The sequence below is a fragment of the Oryzias melastigma genome, linkage group LG9, assembly GCF_002922805.2.
Source record: "Oryzias melastigma strain HK-1 linkage group LG9, ASM292280v2, whole genome shotgun sequence".
Taxonomy (NCBI): Eukaryota; Metazoa; Chordata; class Actinopteri; order Beloniformes; family Adrianichthyidae; genus Oryzias; species Oryzias melastigma.
Genome location: NC_050520.1, coordinates 1,383,865 through 1,406,171, shown reverse-complemented (window position 1 = coordinate 1,406,171; position 22,307 = coordinate 1,383,865). Strand labels below are relative to the sequence as shown.

The following is a 22,307-nucleotide window of genomic DNA, read 5'->3' as shown; positions in this document are numbered from 1 at the left end:
GTGCCCACATTTCCCCGAGGACGCAGGGGCTGCAGTCATTTATCCCGCTCCCTCCCGTGACAGAAAGAGAGCAGCCGTTCCTGATTTAAGGAGTCCTCCTGCCTCATAGACATGCTAATGCGCTTTGTTTGGGAAAGCCTGCTGGAACCCAGCTGATGCTTGATTACAGCTGGAGCAGGAGCCGACGTGAGGCTCGCTGGAAGATGGAGGAAGTTCCTGCTCTGGAACTGGGGAGCTCACCTAGTTTTTGGTGCCTCAGCCAAACACAAAAAAGTTATTCATCGTCCAGCCTGATTGGATCCACTCAGTTAAGTTCACTGCAGGGTTGTCAGTGTTCCAGTGGGAGCTCCTGCTGGTGTTTCAGATATATCTGCTCATGATTACCTGGATCAGATATGGTTTCAAAATGAGAAGCCATGCAGACGGTTTGGTAAGAAAACAAACCGAACGCCTACCAGCCCTGAGACCAGAAGTTACTTACATTTGGCTCACTAAGAGGCGTCGTTTGTCCTTTTCATAAACATACAGCATGCGTACATTGTTCCTTCACTATTTCTGGTTCATGTTTTGCAGCCTTGTTGCTTTTTTTTGGTGTAATCTTGCGTTCTGCGTCCTGATTGGTTGTAGACTATCATCAATCAATATCCTCGGGGGTTTCTTCTATTGCAGGTTATTTTTTAGAACGTAACTCCTGCAATAAACGAGGGAACACAGTTTTACCTGCCATCATCTACAGGATTTTGTGGGTGAAATTTGACAGACAGATTAATCAAAGTTTACTTCATTTATGTCAACAACCCCTATAGGCCCACCCACCTGTCAAGATTAAAAAAAGCCCCTAAAATGCAACATTTTTAACTCTAATCAAGTGAAACACAATAAAAAACCTGACACAACTCCAACCTGTACATCCTCTTATTTTTGGAGAAAAGTTGTTTTTAAATGGCTTCAGAGACCAGCCCCCAGTACCTTTAGAGGTACTACAATCCTTAATGCTTCCAGGATTGCTTCTAATTTGGGAACAGAGTGAATATGGGGGCTTGGTCCTCAGTGTGTCGTGTTTCTAGTAAACTGTAATCAATCAAGCTAGATACCAACGGCCACTTTGAGGTGTCCGTTCTCAGAAATTAATTAATGATCTGTTTGCGTGAACCATCCAAGTGTTATAAAGTTTGCAATAACGTTTGTCAGCATATGTTGTGAGTTTCTGTTGTTCCTGTTACCAGCTGGTGTTCATAACTTGCCAAAACTCTTATTTAGATGTGTGTTATCGCTTTTTAATTGACACCTTGTAGCCTTTTAGAATAAAATATTTACCCAAAGTTATAATACTGGACACTTCTATGGGAACTTCTGGAAGTCTGAGTATCTTCTGAATGTCATAGATGAGTTTGTAGTTGAAAACTTATATCTCACGCTCAAAGTTGTGCTGTTTTATTAGACAATTTCATGGTTTCCTCCATTGTGGACAGAGAGGTCTTCCTGCTGCTGCATTCACTCCAGATTCTGAGCATTGTGGGAACTAACAGCTCCAAAAATGGAACCAAGATATATCTCCATCTGCAGACATTACATGCATAAATTATTGAACATTCAGGTTTACATTTTTGATGAATCACACCATACTGGTCTTGATCAACTTCTGTAAAAAAAACAGTGTATTTTCCTCTTAAACTGATTCCTCCTTAACCTCTTTAAAGACCCACTCCGATGAAGATGGTGTTTTTGGTGTCTTGTAGCATTTTTTGATAACGCAGGACATGTATTAAGAAAATTAGACTTGAAATGGCATTTCGGTGTGTTTAAATTGTTAGGACTCAAGAGCAGAAAATAAAAAGACTTTGGAAAAAGCTTGAAAGTGTGACGTAGAACCTACAATGACGGGCCACACGCTCCCCGCTCCACTCCACTCTGACTTAGACCAATAGATCCATAAATGTCATTTCCTCATCCGAGCTGACATCTGGATCAGAACTGGATAGCTCTGATATTGCTCACTATTTTTTTTTTTTTTTACACCGGCAATGTTAGGTTGAACTCTAAGCTAGTGGGAGAAAGCGTTAACTAAAGGATGAAGGGAAGTAGGGGCGGGGTTGCCGTGCCAACGACGTGGAAAATATGTTGGGCAGGCAACAAGCTCAGGGAGGGAAAAGGGGGCGGGGTTGCTCCACGGCAACAGCCCCACCCACAACTTAGAGGTGAATTTCTAATGAACTATGTCGCTCTGCAGAAGCTATGTTCTAGAAAATGACAAATTCTTTGATTTTGACTAAAAACGGCATCATCATAATCAACAAGCCATTGGAAATTCTTTAAGGAAATATTTTTGTGGTCTAAAGCACTGTTTTTCTTCTGGAATAAGGTGTAATGCTAAAGTGGGATCGCCACCTAGTGGTCAAACTAAAACGCCCTCCGGAAGAGACGGAACAATTGTTGGAGCTTCTCTGTTTTAGAACCCATGTAACACTGAATGCTATAAACAATCTCATAATTTCACTAATACATGTTACAGTACGTGAACTGTATCAGATTAATATGAATAACTTCAAAACATTTATAGATTATTTATGTGTTTTAAACAAATAAATGTGTAAACTTAAAATTAAATTGAAGGAATCGAAAGAATTAGAAAAAAACTATTGGAATCGAATCGTTTCTGTAAATTATTGGTGATACCGTAGTCCACAGTGGAGCTGAAGCTCTGATGTTAAAAGGTTAAATTGAACATTTGTCTCTTTTAGACTTTGGGACACGGTGCTGAGGACCTTGACGGGTGTTTGCTCAGCCTGATCTATAATTGTCCAAAGGGGGAATCCATTGTTACAGCTTAAAAAACCCCTCCGCCCCGAGCCCAGGCATGGCCGGCTGCTGCGCCACTTCTGCCAGGCCGTGTTGATCCCCCTGCCAGCCTGCGAGCTCCGCCCAGCCAGCCCCTCTTTAGATGCCCTCCAAAATCCTCACCCCGCCCCGTCTGCACTTTCTCCGGTCCCCTCGCCCCACCTCCCGCCCCACTCGACTGGCCCCTAACTGAACCCAAGAGCCCACTCCACTTTGCTGCCACTTTGCCACCAACAGTGTTGGGGTCTTGTCTGGTCAATTTAGATTCCATTCAATTACAGAATCCCAGCGAACACACAAAACAGAATTGTAGGAGGGGCGGAAAGAAAAGCTGTTTACTCCAACCAGAAATAAAGTGTCTGGGAACTCGGGGGGCCGGAGTCTGCGCTCCTGTGATGACCAGAACCAAGCGTTTCTGCTTTTATCCACACGCAAGATGGACATTTCATCCTGTTTTCCTTTTTGGGGAGTTTCTCACCTTTCTCTTGTCTGAGTGGGATGTTCAAACACGTAAAGTTTCCTCTGCAGGAGAAACCTCTGAAGCTAAAGTGTCACACATATGTGCACACTTTTTCCTGCCTGGCTAATATTTCAGCTGCATGATAGCTATTTTGGAGAATTTAGGCTTTTTTAGTTTTCAGGCTGTTTTGAAGTACAGCTAATAATTCAGCTACATGCTAGCTGATTTGGCTAATTTAGATTTTTTTTCAGTTTTTTAGGCTAATTTGGACTTTGGCTAATATTTCCGCTACATGTTAGCTGATTTGGCTAATTTAGTTTTTTTCAGTTGTTTTGGGCTAATTGTGAGTATTAGCTAATATTTCATCTGCATGCTAGCTGTTTTGTCTAACCTTGGCTTTTTTATTTTTATAAGGTAATTTGGAGTTTAGCTAATATTTCCGCTACATGCTAGCTGATTTGGCTAATTTAGATTTTTCAGTTTTTCTTGATTAATTGTGAGTTTAGCTAATATTTTAGCTGCATGCTACCTGTTTTGGCTAACCTAGGCTTTTTTTAAAATATAAAATAATTTGGAGTTTAGCTAATATTTCAGCTCCACAAACACAAAATGAACTTTTCATCCCAACTGGTTTACTTTTTGGGGAGTTTCTCACCTTTCTCCTGTCTGAGTGGGATGTAAAGTCTCTTCTGCAGGAGAAACCTCTGAAGTGTCACACATATGTGCACAGTTTTTCCTGCTCTTCCTGTGTGGTTCCTGTGAGAGCTGCAGGACGGTTGAACCCCTGACCTCAGTGTGCCACAACAGCAGCTCCTCCTCTGCTAACAGCGGGAAAAACCACCGACAGATCAGCTCCTGTTCAGCCCCGACTGCCTTTCTGATGCCTTCGGTGGTTTTGTTGGGGATCTGGAGGTTGCGTAACGGTGACGAGCGCCGGCGCTTATCGGGTCTTCGGTTTCTCTGAGGTGTTTGTAAATGTTGTAAATCATGCTCTCACCTCTGCGCACACGGATCTCGTCTCCAGCGGAACTATTTATTGCGGCCAATAACATATTCTTAGTTGTCATTTCCTCGGCGCTCGCTCGCCTTTCTCAGAAGCGCGCCCCCCCTCCACCTCCCTTATCTGCCGTGTCTCCGCGCACACATGCTCTGCGAGTCTTGGCAGCTCCTCTGGAACATGAAATCGTGCCACTGGCTTTGATTGGCGGCCCGCAGCGCATCTGTGCCAAGGAGATGTCTCTTCTTTCAGTGCGGGACCACGGCACGTCTGATTTTCCAGCTTTCATCCGGCCGACGCTCCCGCCACATCTGCTCCGAGCCGGGCTTTTCAGCAGCGGAAAGGTGGACGGGTTGAAAGTCCGTATTCTTCTGTAGACGACAGAAACGCGAGCTGTCCTCCCACTCGGCCCGTATGCTGCCGGCCTTTTAGTTTGTAAAGTCTAGGACGGCCACGATTAGTCGACTAATCGACGATTAATCGAATATTAATATACTCGACGACTAATTTAGTAGTTGATTAGTTGTTACTTTATATTATATGGAGTCAGAATGTTGTAAAGTTGAAAGTTATTATGGCATTATTATAGCTTTTTAGACTATTTTGGCATGTATTAAGGTTTTTTTATGTCCTTTTGGAATTCAGCTAATATTTCAGCTATATGCTAGCTATTGTGAAATATGTTGGCTTTTTTTGGTTTGTTCGACTGTTTTGAATTTAGCTAATATTTCAGCTATTTTGGAATATTTTGGCTTTTTTTGTTTTGGCTAATTTGGCATTTAACTAATACTTTAGCTGGGTATCAATTTCAGCATCTTCAGCTACCGTTAGTACCATTTATAGTGGCCAAATTCAGCTTAAAGCATTCGCAGTAGCATTATCACAGATAATGCTACTGCGAATGCTGATAATCGCAGATAATGCTAGTATGAATATATCTAGTTTTTAGCTGTTTTAAAGATAATAATGGTTAAGATGTGTGTTCTGCATCCACTTTGTGCATGACCTGATTAGTGGACTAATAGTAAAACATAATCAGTGATCAGTCGACTACTACAATAATCGTTTGTGGCAGCACTAGTAAAGTATGCGGCCAAAGACAGCTGGTCGGAACGGCCCGGCTACAAAGAAGCACTTAAAAATAACTGGAGCAACAAGAAAGGCTTGGACACTTTTCCGGACACATCCGTCCAGAAACGAGAGCCAGCGGCGCACAAGCATGAAAAGTGTGGGAAGCTCCGTCTTTGACACACTCGGAGGAACAATGTCGGCGAGCGAGCGGTGTTTTTCTGCATACTGGCACCGTGGGACCGCAGGCGGAGCAGACAGCTGCTGCGTCTTAGCGCTAACTTGGCCGGAGCTGCAGAAACGAGGGCTGCAAGAATGCTGTTTCTGAGAAAGACAGATGAGTGTGACTTTACTGGTGGCTGGCTCGCAGCCTGCGGGCAAGCCGGCCGTCTCACACACTCAGGTGTGTGTTAGAGGTCGTCCCGGGGCCGTGGCAGTGCCAGGGAGGTGTCATGCGGCGGGCCTGGATTTGACCTTGTTGTCAGAGAGGAAGGCTGTCTGTTCAGGGGGAATATTTCATGTTTTTATGCAGGCGGCTGAATGACTTACTGTCTCTGGTCCATCACTCCATCCTTCTCTCAAAGAGAAGAACTCCTGGTTCTGTAAATGACGGAGCCGCCGCAGCGCCGATCCATTCACAGCCGCGACTTTTGTTGGAAACAGATTTCTGACAAAGCGGTGAAGATGCAGCATATCGATGGAGTGATTTTGAGCTCCTGCTTCCTTTCAAACATATGCTGAAAAATCAATTCATTTCTGAGACTCTCGGCTAATCGTGAGCTGCTTTGTTAGAGGAGTTTCAGTCGTCTGGAGCTGTCCTACACAGACAAAAACAGCTAAAACACAGTCTTTTAATATCCTTATAAGGTAATGTGAGTGAGAAAAAAAATTGACATTTATCTAGAGATTTTAAGGCAGTAAAAGTTGTCCTAACCTGCCTGATTCTGTGTTAAAAAGCAACACTAGTTTTATCCTTTAAAACAGAAGATGTAGCTCCATTGCTGACTTACAATTATTATAATTCTTCAACCGTTTATGCAATTAATGCAACTCTAGATCATTCTGAAGCTGAATGAAGTATTTTTACACTGATATGTCACCTTTTACAGTTGGAGAATGTTTACACAACTAATGATAACCAACTAATTCTGATCCGGAGAAATTGCTTTATGACAATGTAAAGCACCTTACAGTAGTGAAGTAATGCAAAGATTCAACATTTTATATATTTTATAATATTGGCACCAAACTACTTCTCTAAGCTTCAGAATCTGTTGAAACGAGGTTTACTGCGTAAATAGTCAAAGATTTACGGCAGCTTGTGGAGCGTGTGTTATTGTGTCACTGGGAACATCTTTGGTTTTAAAGAATTATTAGATTTAGTGATGGTACCTGCCAAGACTGTTCAAAAGTTTTATGTGCATGAAGGTTTTATTTAAACTCGACTGAAAACGCATCTTCCATTGATCCCAGTGCTTGTCTTGGTGTCTCTGCAAGCGTATCGTGCTGCAATGCTGCTGTGACATCATCAATGTGCGACTTTGAAGCTTGTAATGGAACTAATACAAACATTGCCACAACGGCCCAGCTTTTATCCATTCTGTAAGGGATAAAGTCCTACGAGGTGTTCGTTATCATAAATTGATGGGATATGTCGGGCTGATTGCATTGGACGGTAAACTGTGGAGTTATCCATGTCAGCATGTATATTATTGTATTAATAAAATGTTTGTGGTTAATATTTTTGCTCAGAAAGTGTTCCTAACTCTTTATGTGTTAAATTAGAGAACTCTAGACTTTATATTTGTCAATGGTGTAAAGTCTTGTAGCCTGTTATATTAAAGAATTTTCATAAACCAGTTTTTAGTTGTATTTAAATATTTTACTGCACCACAATGTCACAAATTTTAATGAAAAACGCCTGAAAATGAGGCTTTTCACAGCAATTATTAGGTCTGATTAAAAATAGATTAATCAGAGCAATGATTCAAAGGTCATGATTAATTAATCACACAAAAAATGTAAACCATGACTGCACTAATCAGAACATTTGTCCAAAAGTTGTGTAATTATCCAAATGTTTCTCAGTGTCTCTTTCCTTCAACGCTTCCTTTCGTCAATGTTTGTTTTTAACTGTTGAATCGTGAACTCTGGCCTGGACTGAGTAAAGTGATGCCCGTTCTTCGTTGCATCTTCTCCTGGTTCCGTCGTGACCTCCTGGATAAGTGCTCCTGCTGTTCTTGGGCTTTGCTCGCTCCTGGGAAGGTTCTCCGTGTGTGGAGAACACTGGAGAGCTTTTTTAAAAATCGATTTTAGCTGTTTGACAGCTTTTGTTCAAAACATGCTTTGATTCAACAGGTTTGATTGTGCAAGTGAGACTGCCGTCCAAACTTCCAAATAACTTTGAGGGAGAGCAATTACTTTTTCACATGGTAGAAGAAGAAATCCTTTAAAGATAGCATTTTGTACCCAGTTTGTTCAAAATTAGGGCTGCGGCGATTAGTTGGCTAAACGAGTATTAAAAAAACGGACGACTAATTTAATAGTCAATTAGTTGTTACTTTATATTATATGGAGTTGTAGTGTAGTAAAGTTGAAAGTTATTATGGCAGCATGCTAACTTTTTGGACTATCTTGGCAATTATTAAGGTTTTTTTAGGCTATTTTGGAGTATAGCTAATATTTCAGCTACATGCTAGCTGTTTTGGCTAAGTTAGGCTTTTGTTTGTTTTTTAGGCTAATTTGGCATCTAACTAATATCTTAGCTGGCTGTCAGCTTCAGCGTTTTCAACTCTTAGCTTCAGCAATTTCAACTATCAACCTTAGTGTTTTTAGCTATCAATTTCAACATCTTCAGCTATCGTCACTAGCATCTTCGGCGGGCATATTCAGCTTACAGCACTCACACTAGCATTATCGAGGTAATGGTATATATCTACTTTTCAGCACTATTTCAAATTAAATTCCATTTGTGATCTGATTCAACTAAGTAGGACAAATATGTTGATAATTTAGTGAAGACTAAAACTCCACTGATGGACTGCTGGCTCTATCTTTCCTGGTGATGCTGGCGAGCATTAACTGCTCCGACACGTTCAAAGCCGCAGCGTGGAGGCAGGAATGGAAAGAGAAACTCCCAAATCGAAGGAGGAGCAGCAGGAAGAAAAGAAAAAGAAATCCTGTGAAGCATGGAGCCTCCCGGGCTCTCCTTTCATGTTTGTGTACGGCTCAACTTTCTGATATTATCTTCCTCCCTCTTCCTGGTGGGGTGTCGGGAGAGCTCCCCCTCTCCAAAAAACCCTCCACCCCTCTCCTAAATCACCGCTTTGCCATGTTTCACTGCAGTTGGAGGCGCCCGGGATCCCACTGCGCTTGTTTCCATGGTCACTGGGAAGCTCTTTGTGTCATGTGGCTCAAAGTGAGCTGTCCCTGGGCCGAATTACCCAGCTTTCAATGGGAGGCCAAATGACCATTATTAGACTTCACAGCTCAGGCCTCTATTTAAAGAGAGAAGAAAGGAGCCCTGGGGTCTTCAGATGAGAGAAAGATTGAGGGATGGAAAGTAGAGGGGGACGGCAAAAAGAAAAAAAAAAGAGGATCCAAGAGGAAATGACGCCAGGAAGACCCTTTACACCGAGTCCTGATCTTAATCGTTGTTTTGGAAAGCCAGGCAGGTTCTTCAAGGAGCTTTCAGTGAGACCGTGCAGCTGCTAGAAGGTTGCATTTTAAAAGTTAAAGGTCCCGCACAGTTATTCTGACACTTCTCCCTGACATACAGCAGTCCTGCAGGGGTGAAATGGCATCTCGCTCGTGTGAGTCAAACTTTCTCTTAAGTCGTGCCAGAAAGGCAAGGTTGGGCCGAACAATGAGGGATGTGTGCTCGAGTGTTTGTGACAACTCTGGAGACAAGATCTGAGATGCTGAGGTGATGGAGGAGGAGAAGCTGAGATACTCAAGGAAAGCACCACTGATTGTATTTGAGAACTGGACAGAGTGAGCGTGACATCACCCAAAGAAATCGGTTCACTTCAGGCTCCAAAAAAACGAAGTCTGTTCAGTTGCTGTTTATTTTGCGATACAGACACCACCATGTTGGAACCAAAAGTCCACATTTTCATGGCAACCAATTAGAAGTGAGATTGTTGGAAGGCCACACCCCTATCACTTGAAAATGGGATACATGAGATCTGTCAATGTGCTCCACCTACTTTTACTGAGGCAATCAGTTTAAACTTGAATAACTTGAATTGTGGAAAAAATATGAAAAAAAGACCATTTGTGCTGTCCTAGGCATATTTACATTAAACGTAGGGTCATCTGGACCCCACAAGACAGTGTGATTAATTTTTTTTTAAGGATTTTTCATCTTCACTGCTGTCTGTGGCAGACATAAAATCCTGTCCATCTTTGTCATGGGATGGATCACACATCAATATAAGGGTCGGGTCATCTGGACCCCCATAAGAGAGCACAAAGGCTAAAAAACAAAAGTATCAGAGCAAGAATGTTTTTTCTAAAGCTAAGGTATAATGGGATTTCCCACTGGAAACTAAATTGACTAAAAGCTTTTTATTGCTCTTTAGAAGTCTATTGGATTTTGGATTTTTGGAACCAGCAGGTACTTCCTGTTTTGAACACCCAGGGGGAGGAGTCACTCACTCCAATACTTGTATACAGTCAATGGAAAGACGTAAGAACCAAGTAGAGACCAGGATCTTCAACTGAAGTTTCAATTATTACTGTGGCATTCGCCAACTCTTTGACCATGTATACGATAAATGTGCATTATTTGAATCTGATGCTGAGAAAAGCGGCTTTTCGTATCAATTTTGCACAGTTATATACACTATTGTGTTCTATGGCATTAATTGTGTATGTGGGATCAATAATTACAAAGTCCAAAGATTGTATGCTACAGCTTTAGTGATTGAGTTAAAGAAGGTGGCCGTCCATGCTCAATTAAAATACGTTTTTCAATCCTATAAACAAGAAATAAAGGTATCTTTTGACCCATTGATTACAAAAGTTGTGTGTTTATCTGCACATTATCTCACAACTTTACCTGTAAACTTCTCAGACACTGAAAGGATTAAAGTGACTGTTGTTTACTCTGCAATATTTCATAGAGCAAAAATGTCTTCAAGTATTTCTGACTAAATTCCAACACTAGATGAGACTTCATTGGATTTAAAAGATGAAAGAAACAAGTTAAATCAGAGGCAGTTGGCACTTTTTTTTTTCTAAATATTTAATGGGAACAGTCTGCTCCTGCTTCTGGTTTGTTGGGAAATGAGAGGAACGTCCTTTCACCAGCAGCAGCTTCAGAGGAGCATCATGTAGCAGCTTCTTTTTCATGCTAGTGAGAACTCTGAAATCAGCTTCAAGGCAGAGAGGGATGAGACAAAACCATAAGACAAGGGAAATTATGGAAAAAGGGAGAAGTGGTGTTTAGTGGGAAGTTGAAACTGGACTGATGTCTCCATTTGATTACAGTCCAACTTCCCAAAGGAACACAAATCTATGAAATGCTGCAGTGATGCTGAAGAAGCTGAGGGTTTATTCATCGGTTGCTTTTCAACTTCTGTTTCTTTAATAACTATTTTTTTCTGTGAAAGCTGAAGTTATTTAATTTTTCTGTCAGTACTGGTGTGTTCAAATGCTTTGAGATATTAGCACTTGCCATTGGATGCATTCACATCCTTATTTAGTCTGTTGTCTCATTAGAAGTGGATCAAATCTAACTTTATTTGTATAACACTTTTCCAAAAAACAATTTCACTTAAAGTGCTTTACATAAAAACATAAATTTTAAAAACAAATAACAAGACATTGCTCAATTATGTAGAACCTATGCAATGAGCTCAACCTCCCCCCCCAACCCCACCCCTCAACAACAACATACGCTGTCCCTCCTGATCACGTCCCCAAGTGTCAGGACATATAAGTTAAAAAGTAGTAGGCCTAAAATTGAACCTTGGGGGACTCCACAGTTGATTTCAAAGACCTTTGAGGAGCATGTATAAAATCTACGATCTGTGATAGGAATAAAACCTCTTCAGAACAGTACTAGAGATGCCCAAACCTCCCAGCCTAATAAGTAAAATATTGTGATTTACTGTATCAAATGCTGCGGTTAGATCCAGGAATATCAGGACTGAGAGTTTCTGACTGTCCAAGATACATCTAATACCATTTGGTATTTTAACCAGGGCTGCTGTGGTTTGCTCTAAAACCAGATCAATACTTTGGTTGACATTGTCACGTAGAACTACATGTTTTTTTTTTTTTTTCTGTTACATATGAAGGCTTTATAATGTATTTGAATATCTCCATTCAAAACAAGGTTTCATTTCCTGCAAGCTGCTGTAGGTGTCAAAGTCTCATGAAAGAAACGCCTGTTCTCTACATTTCTACTTTGCCTTTGAACCTAAAGGATAGTTAGTGGCAGATGTGTGTATCACTGGTGTGTCTTGAACGTGAAAATGGAACGTCCGATTGTCATGAGAGTGTGGTATCGTAAGCATTATTCTTAAGGCGAAAGGCACTTAGAATGTACCAGTACTGCTGTCATACAGTGTCTTTATGCCACACTCTACCCCAGGGGTGGGCAAACTTTTTGACTCGTGGGCCACGAAGTGGTTCTAAAACTTGACAAATGGGCCGTACCAGAAGCTTGAACTGTTTTTGGTAAGCAACCTCATATGAGAAAGAATCAGCATGGGATGTCGATGAAAATATGCTTTTTTAATTAAAAACTGTGTTTTCTGTTCCTAGTTTAGCGCCAATTGCACCAATTCCTTTCAAGGAAAAACAGACACTGTGTTTGTTGTGTTGGAATGTTCACAAAAATGACAAAAAAAAATTGTTACACATTTTCCAACACAACATGAATGCAAAATGACTTTCTGCACTTAAACACAACTCAGTTTATTTTTGGGGAGACACTAAAAGTACAGGGAATATAAAACATTAATATGGATTATCAATATAACTTATTCCAGCGTGGTGGGATTTAATGGACCGCATATGACCCCCGGGCTGTAGTTTGCCCGCCCACTTGTATGGGGTGTGCAGGTGATGTGTAAGGGCCCGTAGGATGTCCACACAAACTATTCCGATCATATAATTATCTAATTTCTAACCGTCAGTTATAACCACATTGCACATAAACGGCATTAACAGGCTCCTTTAATTGTTCCAAAAATAAAAGGACACCCCATTCTCTCACCTGCTTTGACCTGTCCCCCGCAGCATACCCATAGGTTAAAATGTGCATGAACATTTTCTCTCTACCCCTTACAAGTTTACCCATTTTTTTTTGTCCTGTCAGCCCATATCCACTAAGGGTATTTGAGGCAAATGCTTAAGATGGATTTCTGCTACAACTTGGATAAAGTGGTTATTCCTTTGTCAAAGTTTTACAATCAAAGTGGAGCTAAAAATGCTTCTTTACTGTTTGAAGTGCTTTACTAAACCTTGTTTGAGTCACCATACATGTCTTATTTTTGGTGTCTTGCTCATCTATACATAAGAGAAAAAAATAAATAAAAAAACTTGGAAATGTAAAAACTAGAACCATTTTCTTATCTGACTTTGTTCATCTGAAGAGAAAACATATATTTCATTTTTTGGTCCTTTTATATCTCAATAAAGGAAAGGATGTCACTACCTGCTCTTCAGAAGAAACATTTTAAGAGAGGTGCTCTCGTCTCTCGCCCGAAACTGTTTGTTTTTTTCTGTGAATCACAAAGGAGCAAAAACCTAAACCGGTAAGAAAACAACATGGGAGGGACGGGGAGGAAATTTAATTAGCAGCCGTCCACTCCTCCGGGCGCAGTGTTTGGTCTCGGCAGGACGGAGCAGCAGGCAGGAGACGAAAAAAGCCTCGTTGATTAGCGGCAGTCGCATCCGCGTTTGTGTAGAGCGTGCCCCCGTCTCCCCGAGACATCAAACGGCAGACGCCGGAAATGCTGCCTGTGGTGCACGGCGGGAACATGAGGAACGGCTCCGCATCGCACCAGAGTCCAGGGATTCATCTATCAGTAGTGGTCAGATCTGATTCTGGTGTCACAAACAAACAAAAGAAACAAATGTAAGAAGGAAAGAATAGTTCAAATAAATAGAAAACTTCTTTTTCATTAGAGGGTCTTTCATTTTTACAAATGACAGAAGTCTTTGATTGTCAGCTTATTTTTGAAAACTTTTTCTGAGTCATAAAAATGTTGAGGATTCAGGGATTTTAAGTTTTAATTTATATTTATAGTTGTGTGTAGTAAATTTGTTTTTGATCTAACTGGACATGTTTCTAGTAATCAAGCATGGTGGTGGAGAACTGATGATTTAGACCAAAATTTTCAGGCAAAATTTTCTCGACTTTCTCCAGTGAAACATGAACTCCTCTGTATGTAACTTCATTAAATTAAACAATGATTACTTGACAAATTAAAAAAAAGGGGGACTGGTCTATTAAAATTGATTAATTAGTTTGAATTGATCTAAGTTTAATAGATCAATAATCGATCAATGAAAATAGAGATTGATTTAGCACATAAAGCTAAAGTTTGCTAGCTTTACGCTAACGTTTAATGGAATTTCCCTTAGGAGAGCGAATGCTAGCGCTTGGTCGACATAAACGTACATTGCTGACTAAATTAGCATCTTTATAAACTCACAGACATGAATTTCCTAAACTCTTTAAATGAAATATTTTTAAAGTAACTATTTGTGGTCTAAATTACAATTTTTTTGCTCATTCTTTGCTTATCCTTCTTGCCACCTAGTGGCCAAACTGAAACTTCCTCCAGGAGAGGCAGAACAATGTTTACAATGTTAATGATCTGAACATTTTAGTTAGAACTTTTCCTTTAGAGAAACCATGTAACACTGTGTGATATTAACAATCTCATTGTTTCACTGATACATTTACAGTATGTGAACTGGATCAGATTGATATGCCAGTAAATATATTCAAAATATATAGTAGATTATGAATGTATTCCTAAACAAATGTGTCTAAATGTATAAACTCAAAATTGAATTGAAGAATCAAAAGAGTAAAAAAAAAAAATTGGGATCAAATTTATCCAGGCTCTGCTGAAATGAAGCTAATCAATTCTGGAAATTATTATCGATACCCAGCACTATTTAAAAAAAACAAAAAACAAAAAAACATTGTCAAATCATAAAAAACAAAAGGAAAACAGATAAAAAAACAGAAAATAAAACATAAACCGGAAGTTTTCTGACTCATTTCCTGCCAGGACCTTCTGAGGTCACGTTTTTAAAATGAATATGTTGCAGGCTGACACTGAAGTCGGAACTTTTGCAGACACGTTTCAGGCTGTAAACCTGCCCCCCTCCCTCCACTCTTCCATTGGGGCCAGCTTGTTGCCAAGTTACTCTGGCAGGTCTCCTGAGAGATGGCTGATCTCTCACATACGCACCCAGACAAACGCACGTCTTGATCACTTGTATAATTCGTGTTATGCAATAGCAGGTGAATGGCCACCGTACAATGTGTGCCGGTACAGATGATGATGTTGGATTTTGTGAAGATCAAACCAGTGAGGACAAAAAAAGTGACTTTTCACACACGTCCTAGAGATCGCCTAGAGGTGAACCTCATTTCCCTCTTTCAAAGGGAAATGGATTCCAAGAAGATGATTCTGCTGGCTTCCTGTGGTTTTGTGTTTTGTTGCACAACTCTGTTGTGCATTTGGGGATTTGAACCACTCATGGGAACCGATTCCCCCTTAGGACCTGCGTCACGGTAACCTGTACAAACCGCATCTGTGTTTGTGCAAACTGGTGGATCATAAAGTGCAGCTTAGAGACGAGCGTCTCGCTGGAAGAGACTTAGTTCTAATTCCTCCATCAGACGGCTGCTGCTCTCAGTCGATCTGGAACAATCTGAGCGCGTTTGCGTCTTAATTAGAGGCCATTAAACTGATGGCTGAACACTATTACCGGAGGAACATTCAGGCCTGTGTGGACACCACAGATGTCTTTGGGAAACAAATGCTTTAAATTGAAGCAACTAAAGTTCATCCTGGATAACAGGAGAGTGGGTCGCTGGAAGACCTTAGTATGTGACGATACCTATGAGTTACATTTCAGGATACCTCAACATGGCGAACAAACTATACAGAGATTCACCTATGTTTACAGTCATAGTCAGGAATGAGTCTGACTGTTTGGTTTCCTAATAAATTCATGGAAAGTGGAAGTTTATGGTTTACAGTTATGTCTAACAGTCAAGAAACGGTCTGAATGTTTTCAGATATATATATTGTTTCTATGAGACCCCTTGTTGTATGTTAAAAAAAGGTCACATACAATTTCTAAAAAAAAAGAAATAAAAAGGAAATCTAAAGTTTGTGTTATTGTTGACACTTATATATTGGTATCTGCAAATATCAGCTCTCAGCTGCAGGTGGAAATTTGGTTTTCGAAAAAAAAGATATCATCCCACTAATAGTTATGGTTGCTATTTGTATGTCTTTTTACTGGATATATAAAAATGATAATAATATGTATTTAATCAACACCAGTTATACCTTTATTTAGAACAGGAGATGAGAATCAATAGAACATAACTGATAAAACACAGATTTTGGATGAAAGAACGTCACACTCAACAATTGCTCTGTCAACATCCTGGTTGACTTTTGCAGTGAACAAAACATAAATATTACTGTTGTTTTGGATCATTTAACAACAAATCCTGAAAATGTTGTCCACAGTTTTCCATCCTTAAAGTTTAGCTGACTACAGTTCCAAGAAGATCGTAGATGAAGAGACAACTGCACCTCAGTGGAAATGTAATGAGAAAACACTCAGTCCTTTCATCTAACGTCACTACAGAGTTTACAAGAAAAAACATGTTTTACAAAAAAGCTTTCTTCATCTGTAATGGAAAAAAACATATATTTTTTTACACATAATTTCCTAATATTCTTAATTTGTCATTTCTTTTATTTTGTATTCAAATTGTCAAATATATCTAAATCAAAATTGTTTTTCAGAACTGATTTCAGTAAACTATCTTTATTTCATCACTTAATAGTCTTACTTTTACAAGGAGAACCTTCACCGACACTTTACTTTAAAGATGTAATTATTTACAATAACGGTAGCACATTCGGTTTGCTAAGTCTACCCTTAAAATCCAACATTGTTCTGCATTTTAGAGCAATATAACATTGCCTGAAGTGTATTTTCACCAAGCTGTACTTTATTTTTAAAGATCAGTGATCTTCGATGTCACAAATACTTGTTTTTTTTGGAAAAGATTGAGAATATTGGAGTATTGAGAGACCCGTTACAGCCCTGCAAATGATGATGATATCATTGCATATCGCAGAACATCTTTACAGAAAAATCTATTGGACAAACTGTGTAATCTATGGACAAATTAAACTGTTTGAATCCCAGTAAGGACCCGTGTGGAGCCTCACATGACCCGTTAAAGGTTTTTTTTCACATTAATAGACATGTTTTGCTGTATTAGTTTGTAACGTATTCCAGAGCGGCATGAGAATGAAGTTCATGCAGCAGATGCAACATGTGGTAACCGGCTCACCGCTCCCTTCCTCATCTGACCTCCTCTTCTTTTGATATTAATGGGAGTCACTGAACTCACTGAGAGCTTCAAGTGATTCTTTCCGCCTCTGTGTTTACGTTGGGTAAACTGTCAGTTTATATGATGGCGGTCGGGTGAAGAGGAGCTTGAGGAGGCCCAAACCGCCCCTGTCCGCGCACATCCAGAATCGGTCTCCGTGGAGGAGGGAGGGGGCGAGAGGGATGCTCAGCGTCTTGTTCTTGGCAGCAAGACGTTGTATCACTTTGGATCAGATTGAGGAACTTTTTGCAGCTACTGCCCCCTATTGATCATTTTACCTGAAGGGTCAAACGTGGCCTTCCAAAGGAACGTAAACCAACTGGCATTTTCTTTTTTAACGAGGTCATTTAAACATTTGTAAGGCGTTTCATTCAGACTCTGTTACCTGACAACTGTAACTAGGTAGAAGTCAAAACTGCTAAAGACCCACTTTACTGTAAACTGGAACTTCTTGTAGCATTTTTATGATGATGGAGGACATATAGAAAGAAAATTGAGTTCAAAATCGCAATTATTTAAGAGTTTTCCTTTATTTTAAGTGTGGTGAATTAAAGCAGATGAAAACATTTAGTTAAAAAAAAACTTTTAGTTGTTGCGTAAAAGCCCCACTCCATTCAGATCCATTCACTTGTAGACGACTAGATCCATGAACGTCTTTGTTGTCCTGCTCTGAGTTGGAATCTGGATCTAAACTGTACGACTGGATAGCTCCAATATCGTTCGCCGTTTTTGTCGCTCCGCTAATGTTAGATTGGAGGTGTGATGGGCTGTAATCTAGTGGGAGAGAGTGTAAACAGAGGGATGATGGGAAATGAGGAATACTTTGTGCCAGTAGTCCCGCCCACAACTCCTGCTTCTCTGCAGAAACTATGTCCTTGAAAACTACACAGGTATTTAGAATTTGGCTAAAAATGGCATAATCATAATTCAAAGATCACAGGGAATGCTTTGAAAATAGATCAAAAGTTAAACCGAGTGGGTCGTTGTGGTTAAGTTAGGATTAGTTGTCACAAACCCAGGTGTGTGTAACTTCAACTCTATATTTGACCCATTAATCTGAGGGGTTGAGAGCTGCAGACACAGCCGTGCTCCTGAACCATTTGGTGGTTTAACCTCCTAATCCAACCCGTTAAGGCTGAGTGTCCATCATGGAGGCAGTAGGACCCATTTTTTGAGTCTTTGGTATGAACCAACTGGGGATTTGAACTGAAAGTGGACAAACTACCGCTAGAGTTGGTCTAAATCAGGAGTTTGGTTAAAATAAAATGTTTTAAAAAATTAGATTAACTGTAAAGGAAAAAGCAAGTAAGTAGTAAAGTAAAAAGAAATGTAAATTAACTTTAACTTCATTCATTCGCACACAGTTGAAGGACGGTATGAGTCATTAAATAAGGATTATAAAAACAGGAGCTGTACTTCTCCTTCAATCCATCAATTACTGTCATTTATCAACGTCATACTGACACATTTGGACTTCATTTATCATGGAAAATCAATTTATCATCAGTAAATACAACTAGAATTAAATGAAATCAAACTTTATTTATAACAACAAAAAAAGCTATGTTAAGACTGAATTAAATTATAATCTACTTGAAGCAGATTATAATTTAAAAAACAGATTTTCTATTCATGAACAAATTCAAGGACTTAAAGTGTGCATAATGGTTTTAATCTATAGTAGGGGTCACTTCATTAGCTCTGATTTAGTTTTTGTTAGTTTATTTATGAATATTTGTAAATTTGTGGCTGAAACGCACCAGAAACAGTCAAATAAACAGTTTTTTTAATCATTGATGACTTTGCACTTCCTACTCCATTTGCTGGATTGACATGATCCTTTAGTGTAGAATGTCTTTTATTTTGAAAGGAAGTCATGCAAAGTCCTGTCAAAAGTTAAAAACTATTTCATATGTATTTAAAAAGCTGTTTTCCCTTCATTTTTATGTTTCATTTATGCCAAAAAAAACAAAGTTGTTTATTTAAATGTATCATGTGAGCACCCAGAACATAAATATAAATCAGGATCTTATTTCTCCAAAGGGTGATTGAATACTTTGTGGCTCCAACTGGGTTTTGGTTGGTGAGAAATCGACCCGAATGGCTGTTTAAGGGTTGAAGGTTGCAGACCTCGGTCTAAAAATGAATAATAAAAACAAGTAGCTTGTTACTTTATTAGGTGGTGGGGTGTTAACAGTAAAAGGGACCGTGAGGATTGCATCATGGGTATTGGGTTAGTCAAAACTGTTGGTTTCTGCACATACACACGGACCGTTTGTGGGGTAGAACTTCAAACCGTGGAGATGATGGAGATGCAGTTAGACGCTTAATTCAGTCGAAATGCAAACGTCAGGATTACCGATGGCTTCGTGTGCAAGCCCGCCGCTCCTTTTCTGTCTCCGGGCTTCTGAGCCACGTCGTCGAGAAGTTTTATTTAGCTGAATGTAAATATCATAGGGCTGCACATGGCTCTGGTAGGGACTGAAGGAGAGGAAAGCAGGGGGTGGCCACATATAAGAAAATCCATGGGAGAAAAGTATGCCTTTATCTTTTAATAAACCGTAAAGCCAGGAGGCAACATGAAATTACAGCATAATAGCAGTGGAGTCTTCTGAGGACTTAATTTCCTTAATTATAGCGGCGCAGAGAGAGGGAAAGGAAAGCTCGGAGAGGAGGAAGGCAGGACAGGGAGCGATGGAGGATCCGAGCCAGATTCCACAGGTGGATCTGATCGCAGGATTTTTCCTTTACATGCATATTTATGAGGACACATGAATCCTCTGTCCACACGGATGATGGATTGGGGAGAGTCTCCTTCCAGATGAGTGAAAACGTCTCCTCCTCCACAGATCCGACAAGCTGGATGGCTTACTTAGGGATGCTAAACATAGCTTTCATTTTCGTCCGTGTCTAGACTGAGTTCTCAGCAGTTTCTGCTGCTGCGGTTTTTGTTCCCTCTGGGAAGATTGTTCTTTCTTTTTTTAACTCTGTTTGTTTAGCCGTCACTGTTGTAAAGTGTCGTCGCCCCCTCCCTCCCTCGGCAAAGTTCAGGTTTCTCTTTAATGTCTTTTCTTGAAACAAGGGTCAAGCTAAAGAGCAGAAACACGTCTTTGAAGGACTTCAGGACTCGGATGGGATTTGCCCAACACTGCTAGATGTTGAGAGTTTTTCTCAAGGATAGAAAGTTTTGGAACAAATGAAGAACTTTAAATCATATTGGTAATTGCCCAATTGCTATAGGCCAAGAAAAGTACATGTATGCAAAAGTATGTGATGCATGATTTCAAAGAAAATTAGATGTATAAAAAGTAGGGCTGGGCTGATAAAATCGATCTCAATCGATCTTAGCTAAATAGATCAAAAATAGAGAGATCTGGCACATAAAGCTAAAGTCTGCTAGCTTGATGCTAACATTTATTAGAATTTCCCATTGGACGGCTAATGCTAACGCAAAAACATGTAAACATATATTGCTGACTAAATAAACATCTTTATTTACACACAGGCATGAAATTTCCAAACTCTTTCAAGGAAATATTTTTAATATTTGTGATCTTAAGCACAGTTTTTTTGCTCATTTGCTCTTCTTGAAAAAAGTGTACTGCTAAAACGTGATCACCACCTAACTAAAACATCCTCCAGGAGAAGCAGAACAATGTTTACAATGTTAATGACCTGAACATTTGCCAATCAGGAACTCAGCTTTTGGCACACGACGTTTTCAGTGATTCAATCAGCGGGTAGAATAGCAGAGTAGAGTAGGACTTTGGACGAGTAGAACTAGTCCAAAGTCCTGAACTTGTCCTTTTTGTCCTGAACTTTCATCTTTTTCATTGACCGTTTGGAGCCGCAGGTTTGGAAGGCTCATCTGTCCACTTTGGGACGATGGCGGGACATACTCTGGACAGATCGCTGACTTTAGCTCCTGCGGCGGAGCTCACTCGCTTGATATGCTGGCAGACAGAGAGCCGATGTGGGCTGTGGAGGCTGCTGGCTCTGGCTTCATTGAGACATTAAAAAAGGAAAAAGGTCTCCTGCTTAAAATTTTTCCCCTCGGGTTAATACTAGACAGAGAGCCTTCAAGCTCAGCCACAGAGACACAGAAACACAGTGGAAGCGGCTGTCATACAGACACAGCCCCCTGTACAGGGAAAATGTTTTAATAATTATCATATAAAATCAAACATGGAGACATAAATACAGAAGTTTTTGTAGAACTGTCCACAACAAATAAGCCTGATTTTTCAACATCGATTATAAACATAACTAAAACATTATTTGGTAGCTCCTCCCACGAGCTCGGAAACACATTTTTTGACAGGCGACGGGCAGCAAATTGCGTTCGGTGTGGCCGGCCACAAATCTGTAACAAGAGCTCTGATTGGACGATGTGTAAATGTCTTCAGATGGCGCCTGTCCATAACAAGTGCAAGTAGCCGCCTGGAGGCATATACATTCATGACCACGCCACTGATTTTCAAAAAATTGGGCGGTGGCTTAAAATCTTTCAGATTCTGTCAATACCTCCCCATTAGGGAGTTGTATTTGTGACCGTAGCATTAGGTCGGTGAATCAGAACAATCAATCGATTATAAATCGTATCGTCATCCATAAATAATGATTATGATCGAATCGTCGTCAAAATGAATCTTTCCATCTCAGTTTTCTGGCCTAACATCTGCTAATCCCAAGTGTTTCTGCGGTTTGATTAGCAAAGGCGAGGTGGTCCGTTTCCACCTAATCTTTGGGCAGCGTTTACCCCCCCTCACACGTCGGTTCCTGAGGCTGCAGTTCTTCATGGTTTGGATGGGAGATGTCAGCTTGCCTGCGGGTGCATTTTTTGTTGTCATCAGGCAAGTCCCTGCACTGCAGATTCTTCAGGAGGGAGATCTCTTTCTTCTCAAAGCGTCTTACCAACAGCTATTAATTATTAACCGGGAGAGCCAACATCAAAGGAGCAGACGGGTGCTGAATTAAATGTGTGTGTATGTGAGGGGGGGGCTGAGAAAACTGGGTGAGAGGGAAACGCCGCCGCTGAGATTTCACTCGGCTCTCTTTTGAACTTTTTCGAGTGAAGAAGAGAAATAAGCAGGAGTGAGAAAAGGAGAAGTGTTAAAGGAGGCAGGAGGAAAAAGCTCGTTTTCGTGGCCCTTTTTAGGGTTCTGCTGGCTGATGAGGCTTTTATTCCAACAGATGGAATTGGTTTGCAGGGTTAATTAGTCTTTAATGAGCTCTGAAAGCCAAATTCATAAACATTTTGTCCATGAATTAAACCAGCGAGGAAATCTAATTGAGACAAAACTAACAAACTCCACATGGGCTTG

General features: G+C 40.3%; 1 protein-coding gene across 3 annotated transcripts in view; it reads left to right on the top strand.

Moving 5' to 3' along the window:
* znrf3 (zinc and ring finger 3) overlaps positions 1-22,307 on the top strand; it is a 79,635-nt gene that overhangs the window by 41,855 nt on the left and 15,473 nt on the right. The window lies entirely within an intron of this gene.